Source organism: Rattus rattus, chromosome 3 (assembly GCF_011064425.1).
Source record: "Rattus rattus isolate New Zealand chromosome 3, Rrattus_CSIRO_v1, whole genome shotgun sequence".
In the NCBI taxonomy this organism is placed as follows: domain Eukaryota; kingdom Metazoa; phylum Chordata; class Mammalia; order Rodentia; family Muridae; genus Rattus; species Rattus rattus.
The window spans coordinates 103,443,413-103,467,865 of record NC_046156.1 but is presented as its reverse complement, the minus strand read 5'-3'; positions in this window follow the sequence as shown (position 1 = coordinate 103,467,865).

Here is a 24,453-nt window from a genome sequence, read left to right as displayed (position 1 = left end):
TCAGAAGGGAAGGCTGGAGGAGGCGATGTTCACGGTCATCTCCAGGGACATATTGAGTTTGAAATGAGATTCAGACACATGATACTGAAAGAAAAAGTGAGGAGCAAAGTCAAAGAGGGACCGGGGAAGGGAGGAAGGGAGAGCGAAAGAAACGATAAGACACTAACCTTCCAATGTACAACCCAATTGGAAATAATAATTATAATAAATATTGATCTTTTATGGACTTCCTGCTAGGCATGCTCTTAAACACCTGAAGTCTTCATTTTGTTTAATCTTCAGACGCATCAAAAGGAAGTGGTGTTAGCTCTTCTGACTCATAAACAAGAGGGGAAGCTGATAGGACTGACTCGCCTAAAATCACCTATGTACTAGAATAGCACATGGAGATTTGATAGAGTAACCCCAGATCTTAGCTGCTGGACAACAGCTTTGCAGATATGTGTCTGCTTGATGCAGGAGGAGGGTGGGCCTGTGCCTCATCATGCATCTGAGAGCCAAAGCCCTTTCAATCTTCTTAGACCTCTTCCAAGCTCCCCCAACAATCCGCCTTTCATCTGGCTCACAGGGAAGAGAGCGAGGATCTCACGAGCGTTTCTATTCCCGGCCCAGGGAGTGGTGAAGACTGTTCCTGGACTCATTCCAAAGGCCATGTCATGTCATATACTGCTGACATCTCAAGGATGCTATGGAATGGAGCCATCTTTGACACTCTTGGTGTCAAGATTCACGGCCAGGAAACAGCAAAGCCGGGGCCTGAACACCCAGGCTCAGGAGACCTTACTCTGCTACTACACTATTCCTATCCTGCATTAGCCTTGCAGATTCCCCCGCATCGCCCTGCCAGCTGCCTTCTCAACAGCTTGTTAAGACTCTCTCACTCCAGCTAAAGTTGTACTTGTGAATTTTTCCTAAAGTATATATATACTTTACACACACACACACACCCCTACCTAGTTGTACTGAACTATCTTGACTTGGTTTGTAGATCTCAAGGAAAAGTTAAGAGCCGCATGTGACTCACACTGACCTACCTCCATTTTTATCAATCTTCCACCCCATCAACATGAACCATCTCTACCCAAAAGGATGTCTCCTCCAAGTCCACATCAGAAAGAGTACTATTCTACTAAATGTAAATTTGTGACAACCAAGATTGGCTTCTGTTTCATCATTTTTGTGTATCTATTACTTGCATTCTTCTTTTTTAACTAAGGAAATAAGATCTGTTGATGGCTCATGTCATGTGTATGTGATAAGCATGAGAAAATGTTAAAAATGATGTCCTAAGTGACTGGCTACCACAGTGACAAACAATAGGTAAAATAGCTATGCGAGTTTATTCTAAATCTATGAAGGTCTATAGAATGTTAAACATTAGAGAATTCGTGGTTATATATAAAGAGGCACCATAGAAGCCAGAAACACACTCAAGAACGGTGTACGTCTTGAAGGTGATTGGTTAGTTCTTGAACAAAACACTGTTAAAAATCCATTCAGAAAGGCCATCAATCCCTAACCACGAAAGACTTTATTACCAGTTGTAAAAGTGAAAAGCTTATTCACACCATTATTCCTAATGTCCAAATATTTACAGCTTTCTCCTTTCTTAACAAAGGTGAATTCATTTTCCACCCTCCCTTGAAATTAGAATGGTCACATATGACTTGCAGGAGCTTATGGGATGTGAGAAAATGTAACAATTGCTATGCTCAGACAGATTTAAGAGCAGGTGTGTGATATGCCCCAGTCTCATTTTCCTACTATGGTAGACTTTAAAAAATAGCTATAAATCCTCTGAGTCTTCTCACATCCAAATTGGAATGTGTTTCTTCCTTACTAGCTGAGCTAACCCCCAAAAAGCCTTGACATATGACCTCTCATTCTTACTTGGGACAAAGCTGAGGTGTACTCGAGGCCAGCTTAGATTCCACTAAGGATGAAACAACAGATGTCGGGAGAGATACCACTTTCCCAGGGATCCCCAGACAGTGAGGCCAACTAGCACCAAACGCTCCCCAGACAACCCGTCAAGAGATTGAATGTGCTCAAGTGCCCAGAATAACAGTTGCCCAAATAAACACAAGCCAAGTTGTAAATTAGCAAAAAAAATGACTAGTGACTTTTATCACTATTAAGATAAAAACCTGTTTGTATTCAACAACAATTAACAGAGACATTAGCCTCGACAACTAACTATTAAAGTGTATATATGGCATCCATCAGCCCAAGGTAACTACTGTAGTAGCACTAAGAAATAACCCTTTGGAATAGAGAGGCAAAGATTAAAACAGAGACAGAAGAAGGAACACCCATTCAGAGCCTGCCCCACATGTGGCCCATGCATATACAGCCACCCAATTAGACAAGATGGATGAAGCAAAGAAGTGCAGGCCAACAGGAGCCGGATGTAGATCTCTCCTGAGAGACACAGCCAGAATACAGCAAATACAGAGGCGAATGCCAGCAGAAAACCACTGAACTGAGAATAGGACCCCCGTTGAAGGAATCAGAGAAAGAACTGGAAGAGCTTGAAGGGGCTCGAGACCCCATATGTACAACAATGCCAAGCAACCAGAGCTTCCAGGGACTAAGCCACTACCTAAAGACTATACATGGACTGACCCTGGACTCTGACCTCATAGGTAGCAATGAATATCCTAGTAAAATCACCAGGATTTTCCTACTATGGTAGACTTTAAAAAATAGCTATAAATCCTCTGAGCTATAAATCCCCCTCTGGAAGGGGAAGCCCTTGGTCCTGCTAAGACTGAACCCCCAGTGAACGTGATTGTTGGCGGGAGGGAGGGAAATGGGAGGATGGGGAGGAAAACCCAAATAAAAAAGGGAGGGAGGGTTAGGGAATGTTGGCCGGAAACCGGGTCTGGTCCCCATAACACCGAAAAAAAAAAAGAACAAAAAGAAATACTCAAGTTAAAAAAAATTAAAAAAAAAAGAAATAACCCTTTGTCAATTTTAGACATCTAGAGTTGCTTTCTCTGTGTATCTGTCTTTGTCTGTCTGTCTCTCACTCTCTCCGTGTGTGTGTGTGTGTGTGTGTGTGTGTGTGTGTGTGTAGGTAAGGCTGGAGATCAACCTTGCTTTTTGAGACAGTCTTTCTCTGGCCTGAAACTTACCCCAGTACGGCACTAAAAGTAAACCCTATTACAGCAGTCTTTTTGACATGGGTCCCGGGAACCGAACTCACATTCTCACGCTTGCCTGGGAGGCAGTTTACGGACTGAGGTCTCTCCTGTTTGCTGCATAGCTTAGTCATTCTTGACAAATTCAGAACTCAGTATCTGGTGGAATTTGACCATAACAATAGAAAGGCAAAATGAAGGTTACATCATGGGACAGACAGGAAATTACTCTCAGAAACTGCAATGTTGGCAGCATTCATGGCTCTGAGACATGGTATTTGGCAAAGTATTCACCTGTGATGCAATTTGATGAGCCTGGGTCCCAAATGCTCATGTGTTGAAGACCTGGCCCCTGTTGGGTACACTGTTGTGAGGAGCCTTGAATGCCCTTCTGCTCTTTCTGGGGTGGCTGTTTTTTTCTGCTCTACATTCTCCACCATGATGTGGTCCAAACAACAGGGCTAGTGATTCTCAGACCCCAAACCCCCAAAACTAGGAGCCATCTCTGCACTGATTATCTCAGATAGTTTAGATACAAAGTGTTGATTCACACAATCTGTTGAAACTCAAATGGCAGAAAACATATGAAATGGTGTGTCGCTCTAAGGAAAATTGAGAAGGTACTGGGAAAAGTCCCTCAGCCACCCTACAATACGGACACGGACTGAACATAGCAATCCCTGTGTTTGAGACCCTGAAACCTCCTGGCTGACTGTTACAAAAGCATATTCTAAGCAGCCCAGGAGCCACTCCTCACACCAAAGTCTCGGTCTGTCTGTCTGTCCACATTCAAGGGCAGAGGGTGCTCCCTCACTGCCACAACCTGTGGGGGATGTTCACCACCAAGGGGAGCAATGGAAACACTGGGGTGAGAGAAAGGACAGGGCTCTGAAATGCTAGGAAATGGGACCAGATGCCAGACATCCAGACCTCTCCAGCAGAGGAAGCACCGGGTTGCCTTAGATTACAGGCTACAGAGGGGAGCCCTAGAGAGAGCATAGAAGGCCTAGTTCAACAAGCAAACAGAGCCACACTTTGTTTACCATGATCTCCCTTCCTGTCATCTCCCTGTCCCGTTCGGCACATGCCCTGTTCTGCGCATGTGCCATGCCAGTGCTCCCTTTTCCCTATCGTAACACACGTGGTCTCTTACCCTCCTGTGGTCTTCTTCAAGACCACATTTTCAAGTCACACATAGTTCTATTGTCATGAACTATGCACACGCTCACTCCTGAACCGTAAATATCCGTGTATAAAAGTTAGAAGCTGGGATTCTCCCAGGAGGGGGAACGTCGTACTTGTCCTTCTGGGCCTGGGTTAGTTACCCCGCCCCCCTTACTATTTTGTTTTTCAGTTCCATACATTTTCCTGAGATCTTCATAATATTTTTCTTTATGGCTGAATCAAGTCCCACAGTGTCTATGTACCACATTTTTATCATCTAATCATCTGTTTATGGACATCTGGGATGATCGAATCTCTTTCTTTGTAATAAAGCAGTAATAACCACGGATGTGTCTGTATCTCTGGAGTGGGGTGGAGTCCTTCTGGTACATGCCCAGAAGTCATATAGCTGGGTCATACAGTCATCCTGGCTTTTATGTTTTGAGAAAATCCCACTGATTTCAATATCGGCTGCACCAGTTTGTATGCTCACCGGGGGTGAAGTTTTCCTCTCTCCCTCCATCGGCTGTCTCCTGCCCCGTGTTTGACAGCACAATCCCCAACCCGTGCAGGCTCTCCAGTTTTTCTCCCTCTCTTTGTGTTGCTTTCACTGTTTCCTTGGGGGTTCTTTTTGAATGCGGGCCTCTCTAGGTTATAATTCAATATTCTTTGCACAATCTAAGGGATCCAGTTGTCTCCTTACCACCAAAATGGGCTCTAAATGCACTTCAAAAATAACTAAAGTGAGATTGTGTACGCTGGCCGGCTTTTCCTGAAATTCTGTCTCAAGTTCTGTTTCTTGCCCAAGCTAAAGGACTCGGATGACCATTTAATCTCTTAAGTGGTGTTGGTCATGAACTCTCTGGTCCGAGGTTAGTTTTTGAGCCGTTCCTGATGACAGGCAATCCTTACGCAGCCAGAGGGTAGAGCTCCGCTCTGAATATTCCTATTCCGTAGCGGTGGAACAGCTTTGTGTTAGTGGCAAGTCTTCAGAAAACACAGCTCCAAAAGAAAAGAGTCAGGCTATAATTCTTTTTATGTAATATGTAAGATGGGCGCAATCAAACACACACTTAGGGTGTTATGTGACTTTGACTTAGTATAAGAGACAACATTGCTTTTTTTTATTTGGATTTAAGTTCATTTTGGGGAAAAAATATGATTTTTGCCAGACAGCAGGGCAGAGAAAAACTGGTTTTAAAATGTTTTTATACTAATTCTTCAACTTACCCAAGCTTTCCCCTGATGTTTTTATAGACCTGACCTCCACTCAACCTTTCTTCCTCCCGTAACTGCAGCCACCATACTTGAAGTGTGCAAAGGAGGCCTTAGATATCAGCAGGAGGTGCAGGTGGGGGACGGAGATTTAAGTGCAATTGATAACAGGCATCAGATAAATCTCAACCAAGGGAATGAGTCTGTCCCCTCTCGAGCAGCAGGCTTAACCATGCCCACATCTGGGATTGATAGATGTGAACCGCTGCTTCATACACACCAAGGTGACCCCTTTCACTCAGCCTGCCATGGCACTGATTCCTGAATAAATGTCCCAAGCAGAGAAAGAAGTGCAAGAAGTGATTCTAGCAAGCCAGACTCATCATCGAGCCAGCATCTCTGAGCTCCAGTGACTGGGCCAAACCGGGCGTACCCTGCAGAGCCCAGGACTTCATCAGTCGCCCTTCGCACGAGCACACATTTCCCCCAGAGACTCTGCTGATTCTCATGGAAACCAGCATCCCAATATGAAAGCCAGCCAGGCAGCTAATAAAGTAACTACCCTTAACCCAAAAAAGGGCATTAATCTTGCCTCAAGAAAGGGAATGGGTCAAGAGGAAAACAAAGAGGGAAGGAAATTAAATAAATACTCATTAAATGAATACCAGCTACATGCATGAAGACCTGAGTTCTACATCCCAGTACTCAGCGCAGTGTTACAGGTTTATAATTCCAGTCCCTGGGAGGCATAAAGAGGTGCCTTCCCAGAGCTTACTGACACCTTACTTACTCTACTCTGCAAGCCCTGGGTCTCAGGCAAAACCATTACATCAACAAAAAAAAAAAAACATTGAAGAATGATGTTGGCTGTTTTCTGCTGATCTCCAGTGCGTGTGCACACAAACACACACACACACACACACACACACACACACACACTACAGCAGAGAAGCCCTTAGAGGACAAGAGTAACACTCCAGAAGAAATAAACTCAGACTGGGCAATGCTAAACTATCTGGCCATTTAAATGGAACAGAGTTGAATTAGTGGAAATTTACAGTGTTTAGAATTGAAAAGCCTCAGGTTTTTTTCCCAACAAAAACAGGCACCGGTACAGAAACCTAATAATATGCTTTCTTAGCGCATGTGTCCTTTGGGTTGGATCACTCTTTTTAGTAATATCTGTCAGCCGAGGGATGTGGGGGTTACTGATGATACATAATTATCAACCTGTGAATTATGTGATTCTGTTATTTATCATAGCCGTTAGAAATGCAAAGCTGAAATGATTTCTTGGCACTTGGATTCTTTCCACAGGGGTGCTTGAAATATAAATATGTAGCCCCATCTATGCCACCACCCCCAAACTCAGTAACATGGAAATTGTAGGTCAACCATCTTTAGAGACTCATGAACAAGAGATCTTTCTGTCACGACTCCTAAAACAAGACTACAGCTGAATGTCAAAAGGCCTAGAAGGGCATTCACGGGAAGATGGGGTGGGTTGGAGCAGATGCTGTGGTTCGAATCTTAAGTGGACTCCCAAAGACTTAGTTCCTAACTGACAGAGCCGTTTGGGAACTGATAGAAGAGGTTAAACCACTGAGGACAAGTCACTGAGGAAGTACTGGGAGGCCACCAGCAGTTCCCGTCTCCATTTTCTTACCCAAGTACACAGCAGTTCCCGTCTCCATTTTCTTGCCCAAGTACACAGCAGTTCCGGTCTCCATTTTCTTAAGGATTAAGCAGGAAGCTTGAGTCTTGTTCCTTTGAGTTCTCAGAGCCCTGCTACTTGCAGTGAGTTACAACTAGGCTAAAGAGTATCACTGATTAGAGAGCCAGGCAGGGGCGTTACCACGGTAGGCAGCCCAAGTCAGTTCTGCTCAGCATTTCTTCACGGATGCCTGATAAGCTGGAGTTCTATTAAGACCCCAGCCCAGGAGCAAATCTTCTCTGTGTACATTGCCTAGGAATGTTTATCAAAGCCAAAATAGATTTCAATCTCTCTTTATGAGAAAGGTAATCACTATTTGCATTCTGGATCCAGAGAAGGAGGTGGAGTAAGGCAGTGGGCCACCTGGCCAGGGAATTTAGGAGCTATAGAAAACTGGAAAGATGGAGAGAGAGGAGGCAGTAGAATAATTAGAAAATCAATCAAAGAAATACACTGGTTTGTTAACTGAGGGGTTGTCTTTAGCATCTAGATGCTTTAAAGAGATTCCAAACTGACAGCTTGTCATATGAGAGAGTTGGGGGAAACATGTAAAAATACCCAATACCATACTATTCCTTTTTGATATGCTCACATTAGAAATGTTTGAAGAGAGGCTATAGAAAAGCTCACTTGGTAAAATGCTTGCTGCACAAGTACATGGACCTGAGTTCAAATCCCCAGCAGTCACATAAATAGCAGGGTTAGGCATAGGCACATCTGCAGTCTCAGGCTGGGGACACTGAGAGAGGAGGCTCCATGCATTTGCTGACCCACCAGCCTGACCTAATCAACCAAGCTTAGGTCCGGTTAAATGCCCTGTCTCAAAACGTGGGGCGGATAAACATTCACTATTGGCTTCCGTAGGCATGCACATTCACAGAGCTGTGGAAGGTAGGGAAGGAGAGAGAGAGATTGATTCAAGGGGGGGGGGATTTAGTGTCTGTAATGTGTGTGTATCTGTGTATGTAAAAAGTTATACTTGATAAGATTGAATAGATTAGAGGGGAAAAAATGAAGGACCCATCTGGGCATGATAGTGAATACCTTTAAGTATTCAGGAGGCAGAGGCTGAACTCTCTCTGAGTTCAAAGCCTGTCTGGGTCTGTATAGTCAGTTCCAGGGAGCCAGAACTACAAAGTGAGACCTTGTATAAAAACAAACAAAAGGATTTCACATAAATAGTCTACCTTACATTTCATAAGCATTTGTTAGCACGGAGAATTCAGGGTCAAGGTTATATGAAAGTATGAAGTATATCTGCACCAACACCATGGTTAATAAATACAGGGTTTAGCAAATGGACACCTGCATGCTGCAGTGTCCCTGTGCTCTATTACACCAGGAATTCTTCAAGACCATCTAGGAGGAGGCCTTGGTCTGAGTGCTTGGACTCCATAATGGTTTCGCAGCTCAAAGGGAAAGTAATTGTTTTATGGTATTTCAGCTGTTCTGTGATTTGCCACAACAATAAATCAGTTTGGATCTAATTATAATTCTACCGATCATATCTATATCTAGTTTCATGTTCGGGAAAGCACGGTGTAAAAGACCTAAGACTCTAAATCACTGCGCACAGAACTACGCTACTATAACCTCCTGAAGCTTTGCGCTTAAGTTTTGTCCGTGGAGTTTTCCTGGAGAGGGTTAGAGAGCTGGACTCTTAACCAACTCTCTCTCTGAAGGTTGCTGTACGCACTAAAACCAAGGCACGGAACATTCGTCCAGCTAGTCAGCTCTTCAAGGCCAGATTATTCTTGGAAGATTGGGGGCATCTTTCACCCAGTGTTCAGGATCTAGGTGGCCCTGCGCAGTGCCAGCTTCCACTCACAGCCTGGCTGTGAGTTCATGGCTGTAGGTTCATGTCCATGGCCCCCAGGACAGGTAAAAAAGACACTCACTTGCTCTGCCAGGAGTCAGCAGGGCGGGGCTTGGTCTGTGGCCTCCTCAGAATGTTAACAAGACTTCCTTTCTCACCCACCAATCCTCCAAAGGAGTGTGGGAAAAGCCAGGGAAGGGTCCGAGCGGAAGCTCCCGCCAGGGAAGGCTCGGAGCGGAAGCTCCCAAGCTTCCCAGTCCAGCTAGAACATTGCGCGGCGTTTGAAAATGGAGCTTACATTTTCGTCCAGTTCCTCCCTATGAAATGTGACGTTAGACGGTGACTCCAGAAAAAAGAATTTTTAATTCAATATCATGTTAGATGATTTTGACCTTTCGATGTAGATTGTTCAGTTGACAATTTCATCAGTGAATCTATAACAATAATACTGAATACTGCAATTTTATTGAATCCAATCCATTAAAATATGTCTCTTTTTCAAATATACATCAGCATAAATTTGCAAATAGTCCTCTATTGGGCTCAACTATTTTAACTGTAAAATTGTACATCTGCATCACAATTTATAGGTATTCAGCTATTTTTATTTCATAAAATTATGGTCCTATAATCTGAAATAAAAAAAAACCTGATATTCTAAAGTTTTCAACGTTTTCATTCTTCATAAAATCCCAAAGCCTAGAACTGACAAATACCATACTATGACTAACTCATCAGCTTGATTTCCACATAGAGAAGTTTTTAAGGGGCCTACAAAGATGGCTCAGTGGGTAAGAGCACCCACTGCACAAGCATAAGGACCTGAGTTCAAATCCCCAGCACACACATCCAAGTCTGGATGTGTTTGCGAGCACGCGCGCGCGCACACACACACACACACACACACCCCTGTAACCCTGGAGCTGCAGGAGGGTGGAAAGAGACGACATTGGGACACGCTGGCTGCCAGCCTAGGTCCAGGCTTAGTAAGTGACCCTGTGTGGAGGGATTAAAGCAAACAGTGCATGATGTCCTTTGTTCTCCATGCACACATACCCCAGAAGGGGGTTGATATTTATGCCATAATTAACTAATTAAGAAAAAACAAAGGTGATAAGAGAAGATAGGAAGCTGACCAGAGTCTGGGTCTTATCTCTTTTCTGCTGCTGAAACTAGGTAAGCTATAAAGGACCAAAAAAGTTTCTTTGTCATAGGTCTAGAGGCTGAGTTCAGATAAAGGCACCAGTGCCTGGTGTTGGTCTTCACTGCATCTTTGGAAGAAGGTAGAGGATGAAAGGTATCAAAACCATTCCCCAAAGCCCTTCTCATACCAGCCTTAGTGTACAGGTGAGAGCAGAGCCTGTCTGAACCACTCTCACTCCCATGGCCATGGCTGTGAGGGGCTAGGCTTCTGACACAGGAATTTGGGATGACACATTAAGTCTGAGTCTGGAGAGGTGGCTTTCTGGGTAAAGACCCTTGCCACCAGTCCGATAACCCATATGGGTAAGAGAACCGACTGCCACATGTTTCCCTCTGACCTCCAAGTGTTCACTGTGGCACAAACATGTTCCCCCTATATACATACACATCATACATGCATGTAAATAATATATTTTTATTTAAAAGAGGTTCACAAAAGTACAACATTCTTGTGGAGTAATGAAAGATGTAGCGATGTGGGTTACAAAGGAAAATGGGCGGTCCGCCAAACATATTCTGATTCCTCTGTCGTGTTACTAATGACCTGTCCTGCCTGCCAGGTTATGCCTGTGATAATAACTGTACACGGTTGCTAAAAGCTCCTAATGGAAAGACTTGGCTGATTTTATTTAAAATTAACAGTTGTTTGTTATCTGAAATGTTTGTTTATAGGGGATGCTGGAAGTTTTTACTTTATTTACAGGAATCCTGCCACTCTGAGAATGTCTCGTTATCTAAGGATGAATAGAACACCACTTTAAAATACACATCCCATTTTGCCTATTAAGCAAAATCTCAAAGAAACCATCAGTCTTGCCCTCACAGTTGACTTAAGCCCAGGGCTCTGGCCACATGGTGTACAATTTCCCACTCTATCCCTTCCCGCTTGTTTTCCAAATACTGAATCAACAATCGCTCTACTTCTCAGCAAACATTTATTTAGAAAGAGCTGGAGCTTCCAATTCCATCTCATTCAACTGGCTGATGTACGCACCAGTCAAACAAGGACATTGGGTCTTTAAATATCAAGGCCATATTTGATATGAGAAATGTGTCCTTACATTTCTGAAAATGGGGCAGAAAGATGACTCAGCAGTTAACGGCACATTCTGCTCTTGCAAAGAACCTAAGTTCCAGTCCTAGCACCCACACTGGCCTATTCAACTGCTTATACCTCCAGTTCTAGGTGAACCAACATGTTCTTTTGACCCCTCAGGGTCCATGCACTCACATGCACATACCCACACACAGATCCACACACAAACACATAATTGAAAATAAGATAAATCTTTCCATTTCTGGAAGTTCTGGAGCACTTTGGCTTTGTGTATGTGCATGCGTGCGTATGTGTGCGGGTGTTTATTTTAATATCTGTGGACATCAGTCTAAGAAGTAACCAATCACCCTGAAGTTAGAATCACTCTGGACCACTCACTGCCCTTGGCCTGAAACAAAAATCCCCATCTTGTAACTTTGTGAAATGATCTTAATAAAAACAAAATACTCTTAATCTATCTCAAAGGAATATTGGAAGGATGACTAAACACTGCCTTCAGAGTTTCTTTTCAAGAGTGCTATGGAAATAGAAGGCAGTGTCATGGCTATCATGTTGTCACTTTTTTTGTTCCATGGAAAGAATAGTGTTACATCAAAAATAAAGTCAGAAAAGTAGATTTCCCTGAAGCAGCCATTTTGGGGACTCAAAAACTATCTGTGCTAAATGAACCTTTTCTTTCGAGGTTCCCTTCTCCTTTGCTCCCCACCAGGCTCAAGCCCAAGACACCTGGAATTTCTATAGCCAAGGGCTAGGAGAAGAACCAAGACATACAACAACAGTGAATAATGAGAAAGCATCAGAGGACCAAAGTGCAGAAGCTATGACAAGAGCAGATTTCTGACAGCCTGGAATTCAACTCTTCTAAAAGAAGCTTGGACTTAAGGAGTTGAAGCAGCATTCTGAACATTCCATACATCCTTAGAAAATAACCACCATAAACCTCAGACACGACCAACGGTGCAGGGAAGGCATGGGAAAAATCACCAGCAACAGTGTTACCCAGTTGCATAGCACACTGCATGTTCAAGTTCATAAAGAAGGACATCTAGATCCCGTGTTCCTACAGCAGAGGACTACATTGAGTGGGTGCCTTCTGACACCAGTCAAATTCTGTCCTAATTTATTTCTGTTACTGTAATAAAATATTCTGACCAAAAGTGACTTGGGGGAGCAAAGGGTTTGTTTTGGCTCACAATTCTGGGCTACAGTTCATCACTGCAGAGAAGTCACAGCACCAGGAGCTCCAGACAGCTGACCGCATCACATCCACAGCCAATGGCAGAGGGAAATTGTTTGCATGCTCAACACTTTTCCAGACTCTTACACAGCTCAGGACCTCATACCTAGGGAATGGTGCTGCCCACAGTGGTCTAGGGCTTCCCACATCAATTAACTTAATTAAGGCAAGCCCCCAAAGACTTGCCCATAGGCCAACCTGACGTAGACAAGTCCACATTTACTCCCTTCCCCGGTATTTCTAGGTTGTGTCAAGTTGACAATTAAACCAACCATTTCAACCCCACTTAGCATGGACAAATAATCTCCCCAAAACCATTTTCCATGAGCTGAGAAAGACCCGAGCAGGCCCTATTTACTTGTAGAATTATTGAGAAGATTATAGAAGACTCTGCAATGTTTAGCAGAGTAAAATGATAATTGTCGCTTTTAGCATCCCGAGATAACAAACTTAAATGAAAAAGTACAAATAAAGCATTTGTCAAATGGCCGACATCATAGTAAGTGTTCAGAAAATATTGGGCAGCATTATTACTGCACATTCCCACACAAGCATTCACGTATTCATTGAATTCTTACCAGCTGCAGGAGCTATTTATTATATTCTCTGGGGAGGGGTAACACTCACTGAGCTCCACTTGCTCATGGTCAAATAGAAGACAAAGATGTGAGTCCAAATCAATGTCCTACGCCAAAAGGCAAGCAGGTGAAGGCCAAATGTCAACTCCATGTGTATTTTTATGGCTGACTTTTATAGTTTTCAATGTTTGAGAGAAAAAATAAAATGAGAAAGAATATTTCATGCTACATACAGTGTATATGCAGCCCAAATTTTAGAGTCCATAATTAAATGTTGTTGGAGCACAGCCAGGCTTGTTCATTTACATATTGCCTCTGACTGTTTCACCCTGTGTCAGCCAAATGGAATAGTTGTAGCAAAGACCATATGGACAGCAAAATCTGAAATGTTTATGGTCTGGTTCTTTGCATAATAATCTGCAACCCTGATCTGTTTCTTGGTAGACACTCTAATACAGCTGGGACCTGCAGGCTACAATAGAAGCTCCAGGTAAGGGGTAGGAGTTATCTTGTCTGTCGTGGAACACACAAGGAGGCACTGCCAAGGAACTAAGCAGTAAAGAATGAGAAGGGCTTTATCAGATGGAAAAAAGAGAGAGACCCAGCATCATTACAGAGCGAAGATGCTCATTGCTTTTCCAAGCTAAGTCTGACCTCACAGGCCTAGCAGGATTCATAAATGTCAACACACACACACTCTCTCCTGGTTTGCAACTGTCTACTAATCTCTGAGGCTTTGTCTCTAATGCCAGAGCAACTATCTTCTCTCAGAAAAAAAAAAAAATCACATAGGACTTTTGATCCCTCTGAGGTTTTCAAGTTTCTGATGGAAATGAGACGTCATGGCCTCATTTGAACATGTTCCTGTCTGTGACTGTGTCCAGTCTCATTAGCATGTGTCACAGAACTAATCTGTAACTGCGACTGGTTCTCACTGTAGGTACTAGACTACCAAGCTTTCAGGGGCACTGGGGCATGCACTCCGTCAAGAACAACAAGCTGAGGAGAGCATAAACGAGACGAGAGCTGGATTTACGGAAGCTCACGATGACACTAGGAAGCATGAGAAAGAATGGGTAATGGAAGAATGCAACATACATCATTAGAAGACACACCTGAACATGCGGAGAAAGCAAAGGGCAGATGTCTAGATGACATCAGTCATGGAAGCCCTTGGCACTGCTGTGATTCACTTGCTGGTAGAAAACCATGCTCTTCTAAACTCAGAGACTGCAATAAACTTAAGACCACTTGACAGACAGAAAACACTAGGTGCAACTACGGGATACACAAACACATGCACGTAATATGGACACACATGTCTGCTGATGCCTCCTTCTCTCTGACTGGGAAGGGCCAGTTTATGGTCAGGTGACTCCCCAAGGCAGATAATCCTTCAGCTTCCACAACTATGTGGCACTTTACATCAACTCTGCCAAGTACCCCAAAGCAGCTACAGCCTTAGGTCATTCTTGTTGGTATTCATCTAAGCACTATCTCCACAGCTACCAGGGGACAGCCAGGTATGCTCCGCCCTACAGTTGCCTAGCAATAGCCAGCTGTGCCTGACTATAATGGGGACTGCTTGCCCCCTCCTCTCCCTTTTACCCCATCTTGCTTGTCCTTTGTCCTTCCCTTCTCTGCTCTTCCCACCCCACCCCCGTCCCTTCTCTCTAACCCCCTTCCCTCCACGTGCTCGTGGTCAGCCTTTCCTCTCCTCTATTCTTCTCTCATAAATCTCCCCATGTGGAACCATGTTGGCTTGGTGGCTTTGTCCGGGTGTGAGCCAATATTTAAACCCTAACAATTCTCCCAGGAGTAAGGCTCCTCCATGAGAGGGCTGCTATGGTGATTGGGATAATGCTCTAGAGAGCAAGAGGTAACTACTTCTCTCCTGGAGCTCTTCCTAGCAGGGAAGGCAGTTGCGAGCAGCCTCCTGGAGCCCTCTAGGCATGATCTACCGGGAGCAGGAGAGTGAAATGGACAACCCCTTCTCTTGTTGGTTCTTATGGTTTGCGTAGTTTCTAGTTTTTGATAGTATTGCTAAACAGATCTGACTTTTGCTTCTAGCCAGCAGCTCAGAAAGACTGCACATGGGAGGAAAACGCAAGTCACAAACAGCCCGTAATACTCAGCATCCCCACCTGCTCCTGTATCAATCTTGTCATGCTTGGCTCTCCCCTCCTTCACTGAAGATAAATGCCATCACAAGATTACCCTCTGTGACTCTGCAGTAGACTTCAGTGGACATCCCCGAACAGGTCTTCAGAGAGGCCCAGACATGTCCTCCCTGCAGCAGGGGACGCGGGAGTACTTCCTTGGGAGCCTGCACAGCCAATAGGACATGCCTCTCAGCAGTCTAGCTTCTGCTTCATTAGCCGTGCCGGGCATGCCTGAACTGCTCTTTGAAGCAAGCCAGCGTGCCAGCTACAGCCATATCCAAATATCACTTACTGAGTGACCCTGGAAGAAAAGGAATTGTGCAGTTTGGGTGGCTGGGATCAAAATCGAATCTGGACTGCATATTTATCGTCCTCTTACCAATATCCACACCATAAATCAAACTCTAGCTCTTTGTAGAAATGCTTTCAGGGATAAAGTACCTTCGTGTTATGCTCGTCACCTCCAAAACAGTGTATTTTCTTACATTCAGAGCCAGGACCAGCAAACCATTCAACTAAATAGGGAACACTCTTAATGCAACCAACGTTCTCCACAATGCCTCACTCCAATAAAACCTGAATGAAAATACACATCCTTGCCCTCAATATAAAGAATGAGCAGGTTTTGTTTTTCTTTTTTTAAAGAGCGAGGGGCCCACTTACAGCTTCTTGCTCAGTCACAATCGAACAAATGACCCGCTCTTTGTAAAGAACAACCACAGGAGCTGGGGTGGAGCTCAGTGGTGGAGCAGGAGGCAGCAGCTTCCATCCCCAGCAGCCAAAAGAAAAGCAACTGTGAACAAAGACTACAAAGGAATCCCCTTCAATCAAAATAGAACATTGTTATTTTCATATTTATGCGCATGTCAACAGTATTCAGAGGCTTACACAGTAAATAACATTGTCTGCCCTAAAGACCTTTACCATCAAAAGTATAAATAAAACAAGAAGGTAGCCTGCGGGGCAGCTGACAAATGGCAGCCGGAGGTGGGAAGCCTCGGGCAGTCTGTAGGCTGGCCCAAGTTGGAGGACTGTGAAAAGAGAAGCAGTCGTGATGAGGGGGATAAAGACCGTGCTGTGGGGGAGGAAAAGACAGCCATCATTGTGAAGTGAATGTCTGCTGCCAGGGTCCCCTCCCAGCAACCATAAGCCAAGGCAGTGGCTGGGTGTAGTCTCAGAGAAGACCCTGGGAGGTCACTGTGGGTGGTTTGGGTCCAAATCCTTGATCTGTTCCTAAACTGTCACATGGAGTAGCAATAGACGCCCTGGGTTCCAGGATGATGAAATGATGAAGATCTCACTCTCTGTCTCTGTCTCTGCCTCTCTGTCTCTGTCTCTCTGTCTCTCTGTCTCTGTCTCTCTCTCTCTCTCTCTCTCTCTCTCTCTCTCTCTCCCCTCACCCAGACATGGTGTGTGTTTTTGTGTGTATATGTATATAGTATATGTATGTGTGATGTATATATGTGTTTGTGTGCTTACGTGCATGCAGGGTGTGTTGTATGCACAAGCCTGTGGCAGGTGGAGGTCAGCCTTTGTGGTCCTTCATCAAGAACCATCCAGCCTCCTTTTTTTTTATACAGAGCCTCCCTTTGGCCTAGAGCTTTCTGAGCAGATAAAACTGATGGATTTGTCTGTCTCCATGCCCCCAGAACTTGTAATATAGTTCCTGCTAACTCTGAGGTCAAATTCTTGTGTTGAAAACAAAAATATTGGTCCGAACTATCTTGGGCTAAATCTAAAGATCCTTCACATCTTTAAATAATTCTCTGACTCTGATGTTAAAGCCATAGTTCATTAAATAAATCACATTTGTTGCCAAAAATACCAAGTACCATATGGCCCTTCTTGCTGTCTGTAATCTGGATTCAGTGTTGCCATAAATCACGTTATGTCTCCTGAGATACAGCCGACGCCAGGCTTCAGTAGGTGTGTTAGTCCCACTCTCTACAGTTGCTTCAAGAAGGGGCCAGCGTCTTTCCTATAATACACCTCCAATCCCAACAACTCTGGATGCTCTTTACTCTGTAAGTCACATGACTGACACTTCACTGGGTAATAAGGGTTGGCGTCCATAGCCTTCTATCTGTGGAGAAGCACTCAAGGCCCGGACTTATGAAACGATAATCTATTTCTTCCTAAGTATAGTGCCACTGAAATAAAAGATGCAATGCCTGCTCTGAACGATAAAAACTCCATTAGAATTGCATGATCATCATGCTAAAAAAAATATGTCAAAGAATTTACCTAGGAAAATATGGGAGGTTCCAGGATTGTGGCGCTGAGTAGCAGCTGAGGCCTCACCATCATCAGGCCACGCTTGCTCTGTAGCTAATCACTAAGTAGCATCTCATCGTCGTAGCAGTTTGCCGGCATTTTTGAAATCTAGCATCAAAGGATGATATAAAACAGATACGTGAGATTTCTCTAAAACCCATAAGCAATCAAGCTATCTACAGAAGTCCCCTCAGAGAAGATCACATGCGATACACTTAGGCAGCAACATACAGAAGCCACGATAAACGACTGTGGCTAAACTGCAGGTTTAATGGTGCCCTCGCCTCCCTCTCTTTGGCAGCTGAGTCCCATTGATCTTAGCTCATTTCTATAGAATTGGTTGAATGTGCTGCTTCCTCTCACCAGTGAATTAAGTGTTCTAAACAGCTCAAGCCAGTGTGCCAGCCAAGGGAAGATCAACTCTGCCTGCCCCATTGGGCTTACAATAATACCTGTTGGGTTTTGTTCAGTTTTAGTGGCTGGGGAGTGTTTCAGTTTTTGAGATGCAACACATGAAATAAAAAACAAGCCTTGTACTAATCACTGCTCCAAGCCAAGAAGGAGGCGTGACTGCATGGAAGAAGCTGTGTGTAAGTGAGGCACTTCCTGTTCTACCACTTATGACTAAGACTCAGATGACTCTTGGTGAAGTGAAAGATGGGAAAGTCACCCTGTGGGACCACTGAGTGGATTAAATGGAGTAATTTAGACCAAGTAAATAAGAGATGTGATTCTGTTATCTAGCCAACATCACATGAGAGTTGATAGATAATAGACAGAAGGATAGGTAGATAGGTAGATAGATGATAGATAGATGATAGATAGATAGATAGATAGATAGATAGATAGATAGATAGATAGATAGATAGATAGATAAAATTGCTAGCATGAATACCTAGTGCTATGCATGCATAAGTAATATATACATACATGTTATATGTTGTCATTATAAACAAAACTCAAGAACTAGGGAGATGGCAAAAAGACCTGAGTTCAAATTCCCAGCACCCATGTATAAACTCGACATGGCCATATATGCCTGTATCCCCAACACTGGGGGGTAGAGACAAGCAGAAACCAGGAGCTGGCTGCCAGTCAGCCTAAGGGAAATGAGTAGCTCCAGGTTCAAAAAGACCCTACCTCAAAAGATAAGGTTCAGAGAAATAGTGGAAGACACTTGATGACCTCCCCTGGCCTCTCAGAGTGCACATATGCACACACAATACAGCATAGCTAATCAAATGCTAAAATTCAGTGGGTCCCTAGAGACAAAATAAAATGATGGTTGCCAGTGGTCGGTGGAAAGGGAAATTGAGAATTATTGTTTAATATTAAGGTTTTACTTATTAGATGAAAACAGCTGTGAACATGGATAAGGGGAATGTCTGGGAAGTTTTAAGAGCACATTGATACCTCTGAACTGTGCAATTAAGAATGAATAAGATGGGAACTGTTGTTTTCTGATTGCTGTAGCAATACGGACAGAAGCAACAGAAAGAAAGGAGGAAGGAAGGAAGGAAGGAAGGAAGGAAGGAAGGAAGGAAGGAAGGAAGGAGGAGGGAAAGAAGGTGTGAAGGAAGGAAGGAAGGAAGGGATTGTCTACTTTAACTCATGGTTTAAGGGTACAGTCCCTTGACGTGGTGAAAACAGAGTAGACAGAGGGAGAGGCAGCTGGTCACATTGGATCATGGTCAGGAGACAGAGAAATGAATGCTGCTTCTTGTTGCTTTCTATGATGTCTAGGACCCCAAGCCATGAAAGAGTGCTGTCCACGTTTAGGGTGGGCCTTCCCACCTCAATCAACCCAATCTAGAACTCACTCAAAGATATGCCAAGATATCTACGACTCTAGATCCTGCCAAGTTGACAATCAATTTCGAATATCACAGTAACTTACATTCTATGCGTCTTAGCACAACAGCGAAAACTGGACAAAAAGACTACATGGTTGTGTGCTCTGTAGGCTGTTTTAGCCAAGTAGATGAAAGATAGATCTATCCATACTCCACACACACTGGCACAATGCTGAGTCTGCCTAGAGGCAGGGGTACCTGTTTCTCATTTGCACGGTCTCTTTGTGGAGAAGCTATGAACATGATCACAATCATCTCACCAAGACCTCAAAGAACTCCCAAAGGTATTACCTCCCCATTCCTCCAAATTAGGAAACAGTTTGAAAAACTAATATAATTGTCTAAAAAACTGAAGCCTAAATCAAGGTCTTAGACTAAGTTGGCCAACCCAATGTCTAGCTCATAGCAGCAACTTAAGAACCAAGGAATTGTCAAGAAGTGTTGAGCAGAGTAGCACAGGAGGACACCAAAAAGATTCAACTGCAGACATTTAATTTTGCACTCTTCATTTACATCACAGATCCTGAATCCTCAAAGGGATGATATCATGGCTGGGATCTATTACAGGCTTCGGTGTAGCTGAATGAGTGGAGCTTGACTAGTATTCATGAATCCTTGGGGTCCGACCTAACACCGTGAAAGCCAGCTGCGATGCCACAAGCCTAGAATCCTGGCCCTTGGAAAGTAGAGACAAGATTATAAGAAGGTCAAAGTCCCCTGTGGCTATACAGAGAGTCTGCATGTGATGTTGTCTCAAAAGAAAAAAAAAACTATAAAAAGCAGACCTAACTCTTGACCGGATATAATATACCAGCATCTAATCTGTCCATCATAATACTCTGAATGTAAGAAGTGAAGCAGATAGATAGCTAAATAAACCCAGTGAAGTATTAAGAGGAATGAGGGCAGAAATAGAGAACTAACAAGGTTTTCCAACTTGAATTTCTGAGCTGATGAAAGATTCAGATAAGTGCTCTCAAAAGAATTTGCAGGAAGCTGAGAGGGCAGCTAGCCTGGCATATAGAGCAGAAAACAAAAAAGGCTCTTTCTTAAGGGGGGAAGACAAGGAAAACACCCAAGGAGGCACCCCACACACACACACACACACACACACACACACACACACACACACACACACCACCATAACACACAGAGATACCACACAGACACACACACACACACACACACTCATAACACACAGAGATACTCACACAGACACACACACACACACACACACTCATAACACACAGAGATACTCACACACACACACACACTTATAAGCATACAGAGATACTCACACACACATACACACACACTCATAAGCATACAGAGATACTCACACAGACACACACACACACACAAACACATAGACACACACTCATAACACACAGAGATAGTCACATAGACACACATACAAACACCCACACTCACAAGCACACACAGACACTCACACACACACACATACACAGTCAAACACACAAACACACACAGACACACATACACACACACATTCATAAACATACACAGACATACTCACATACACAGACACACATATAAACACATACTCACACAGAGACACAAGCATACACAGAGACACACACGGACACACATGGACACACATATATACATGCAAGCAGTCACACACACATACACACACACACACACACACACACAATCATATTCAGGTCTTAAAAACAAAGGGGAGTTCTGGTAAATCTTCTAGTCTGGAATAGAACGGAGCAGACAACCATAGCACCTAACATCTTGCAGAAGAGACCCAAGGGATCATAGCAAATGAAACCCTCTAAACCAAGAAATGCACTCCTATGACCACTGAGGGAACTGAATGGTCAAGAGTTTGGGGAAGACAAGACAAGGGACAGCATGTAAGCACAGGGGACCCTGAACAAACAGAACGAAACAGTAAAACAGATGGGCTCTGTAAATACACTCTAACTGTGGGCATGTCGGGGTTTTTTTACAGTTGGACTCTGCTAATAAACTCTAACCATGGACATGTCGGGGTTTTCTAAGGACCAAGGTCAGAAGAGATGGGAGAATCCGAGCCTGGGGTTCTACAGGTCGACAAGTGAACAACAGAAACATCTGTATGGAGCCCACCCTCGCACTAGGGAATGTTCCAGAATGTCCGCTCAAGGCCTTCTCCAACCTAATTGTATCATATACCTTCCATCTGTTAGTCCGTCAAAAAGGCAATTGGATCCAAGGGCTGCCAGAACTCAAGGGAAGGGAAAAACAGACCCAGCATCCGTGTCAGAGTAGCCATGCCTTAGAAAATTATGTAGAACAGAAAATATAACCCTTGCTGTTTGTGTTTATCTGTGATTCATATCACTTAGCAAAAGCAAATGTTCTTGTGTTTCAGGTGTGTTGTGTCAAGTTCCTTTTTGTTCTAAAGACAGAGTCTGGCTCTTGTAGCTCTCCCTGGCCTCAGACTCACAAAGATCTACCCATCTCTGCCTCCCGAGTACTGGGATTAAAGGCCAGTGCCCCCATACGCAGATTAAATTTCATTCTTTTTAAAGCTTAAGACTATCCCACAGTGTGTAGACCACATGTATACATTTGTCTGTCGGTGTGTAGACCACATGTATACATTTGTCTGTCGATGGGTATTTGGGTTAATCTCCTCATTTGGCTATTGTAAGTAAAGTTACAATGAATATAGAGAACAAATGTCTTTTCCAAGTCCCTATTTTTAATTCTTCCAGAAGCACGCTTAGAAGTAGAAGTCCTTTGCATCATGTTCAGCACATCAGGAAATGGCTAAATAAATTATAAGCCCCTTGGTAGTGTCTTCTTAGAGGACCCAAGAGTCCCCACGCATCTTCCCCATTGCTGGCATCCCTCTTGCCTCTGCCATAGCTCACGTGCCCTCCTGATGCCTTCCCCTTGTTTCCTAGACTAGAGCTCTGTCGGGAGACAGATTGTATCTTCAGACCCAATTCCTCAATACCTGGCATGCAATATGAGCTTAGTCAGTGTTGACTGAGTAAAAAATAGATGAGCTAGAAATAGAGCAGTCGTAAACCACCTGGTACTAAACTTGATTCAGACGTTATTGGCTGTCTATCAAGGATATGGGCCTACCCTGTGATTTAAGGAACACAAAAGGAAAATCTTCAAACAGCTAAGAAAGTCTGAGGAGATGTGTTGGTACAGTTCAAGCACAGTGGGCTGTTTTCTTTTCATATTTAATACCCACAGATATGGCGCATAAGGTCCTGGAAAAGCCTAGACTCTTGGTGGGGGCGGGGCAGGTGAGTCCTCCCCACGCAAGCTTTCACATCTGCACATTGTTCATCTGTTTCTAGTCAGTGGCTTTGAGCACAAATACATAGGTGTGATGATAATTTTTGCCAATGCCAGCATGGCCTTGGTGGGGACAGAATGACACTGTCCCTGCCCGAGACAGGGCCAGCAGACATGGGCCTCAACAAGCATCAATGGCTGCCATGAGCATAAGGCTTGTCTGGATAATAATATACATATTTTCACATTCCTCCAAGGAGTGTCCTCCCTGTTAACGTGAATGACTCCATGATAATCAGACAGCACGGGTCCAGGAGACAAAAGTATCGATAATGTCTCAGCAGAATGTTAAATGCTGGGACCTTCAGGATAGCCCTTAAGGCTGTGGAAAAGAACCCTAAAAAATGAGTTCAAAAGCATAATTTCTCAACTATGCAAAAATGTAAGTTGTAATATATATTGTATAAGGAACTTCACAGATCTAAAGGAACAAAGGCAGCTGCCCTGACAAGCCAGTCAGAAAGGGTCAAAGGCAGGCAGATTCCTGAGCGAAAATTCGGCCTGGGACACAGTGAGTCCAGGCCCAGGTGTGGTAGAAATGGTGATTTCAAGGCTGGGTCCCACCCTGCTAGTTTATCCTCTGTGCTTAACAGAGGCAGGCAGATCTCTGAATTCTTATGCAATGCTAAAAGAAAATGTGTACCACTGGTCTCCAAAGAATTAAGGGGCTGGGATCCTGGGATGCAGATTCTTAGGATAATCAAAAGGAAACCTGGAGTAAATGACTGGATTGATATGTAAAATAAAGACTGGACTTGTGATCTGCAAGAGATGAGCTATCCAGAGAACTTTTTAGAACTGCAGGAGAGAACTGCTTGGAGAACTGTTTCTAATGGAACGTAGAGAGCATAACTGTCTGGAGATCTCCAGAGAGAAAGAAGGCAGGAAAGCTGTCTTCAGCAGAGCATAGGCCGCCAGCGTGGACCCATGATTTGACTTTGAGTTTGTTTTCGATGCTTCAAGATACCCTGTCTCTCAGAACCCCTCTCCAAGCTGAGGCCTGTCCTTGGCAAATTTTCACCTACAGGTACGGTAATAAGTAAATATCTAACGTTCTAAAATCTTGAAGCTCTTAAGAAATATTCAAAACATATTTAATCCACTTTTATCCAAAAAATGATTTTTATGTGTCCGGAAATTCCACATCTAGTTCAGTCTAGAATGCCCCTCTTCTCGACTAACCTTGCTCGCCTTCAAAGGCAGGACAGATCTCATAGTCATGTCCTTAAAGAAGCTTTCTGTAGGGCTGGAGAGATGACTGAGAAAGAACTAGAGTTGGAATCCAGCGGCCACGTCAGGAGGCTCACCACCGCCTGGAACTGCAGTTCCAGGACATCGGATGCCGCCTTCTAGTCCGCAGGCCCCTGCACTCACCAGCATATACTCACACAGGCAGAATCTTCAAAGAAAGCGATGCCTTTTAAAAGGAACCTCCAGTCCTTCCCAGCCTCCAGAGCACAGCCAGTCTCTCAGGGACAGCTCCCGGCATGCCATGTACTTACAGAGTCTGTCCTTCAATCTCAGGCTTCTCCTTTGAGGATGTGTTCTCTTTGAGGGGAAAATGTTTTATGCAACAAACAGCACTACTGAATAGCAGTGGAACAAATATTTGCCAAATCTCTGTGCAGATAAAGCTAAATTTAAAGATCTGAAACATCACGCACATAGTAGCACATGACTCTAACACCAGAAAGGTGGAGGCAG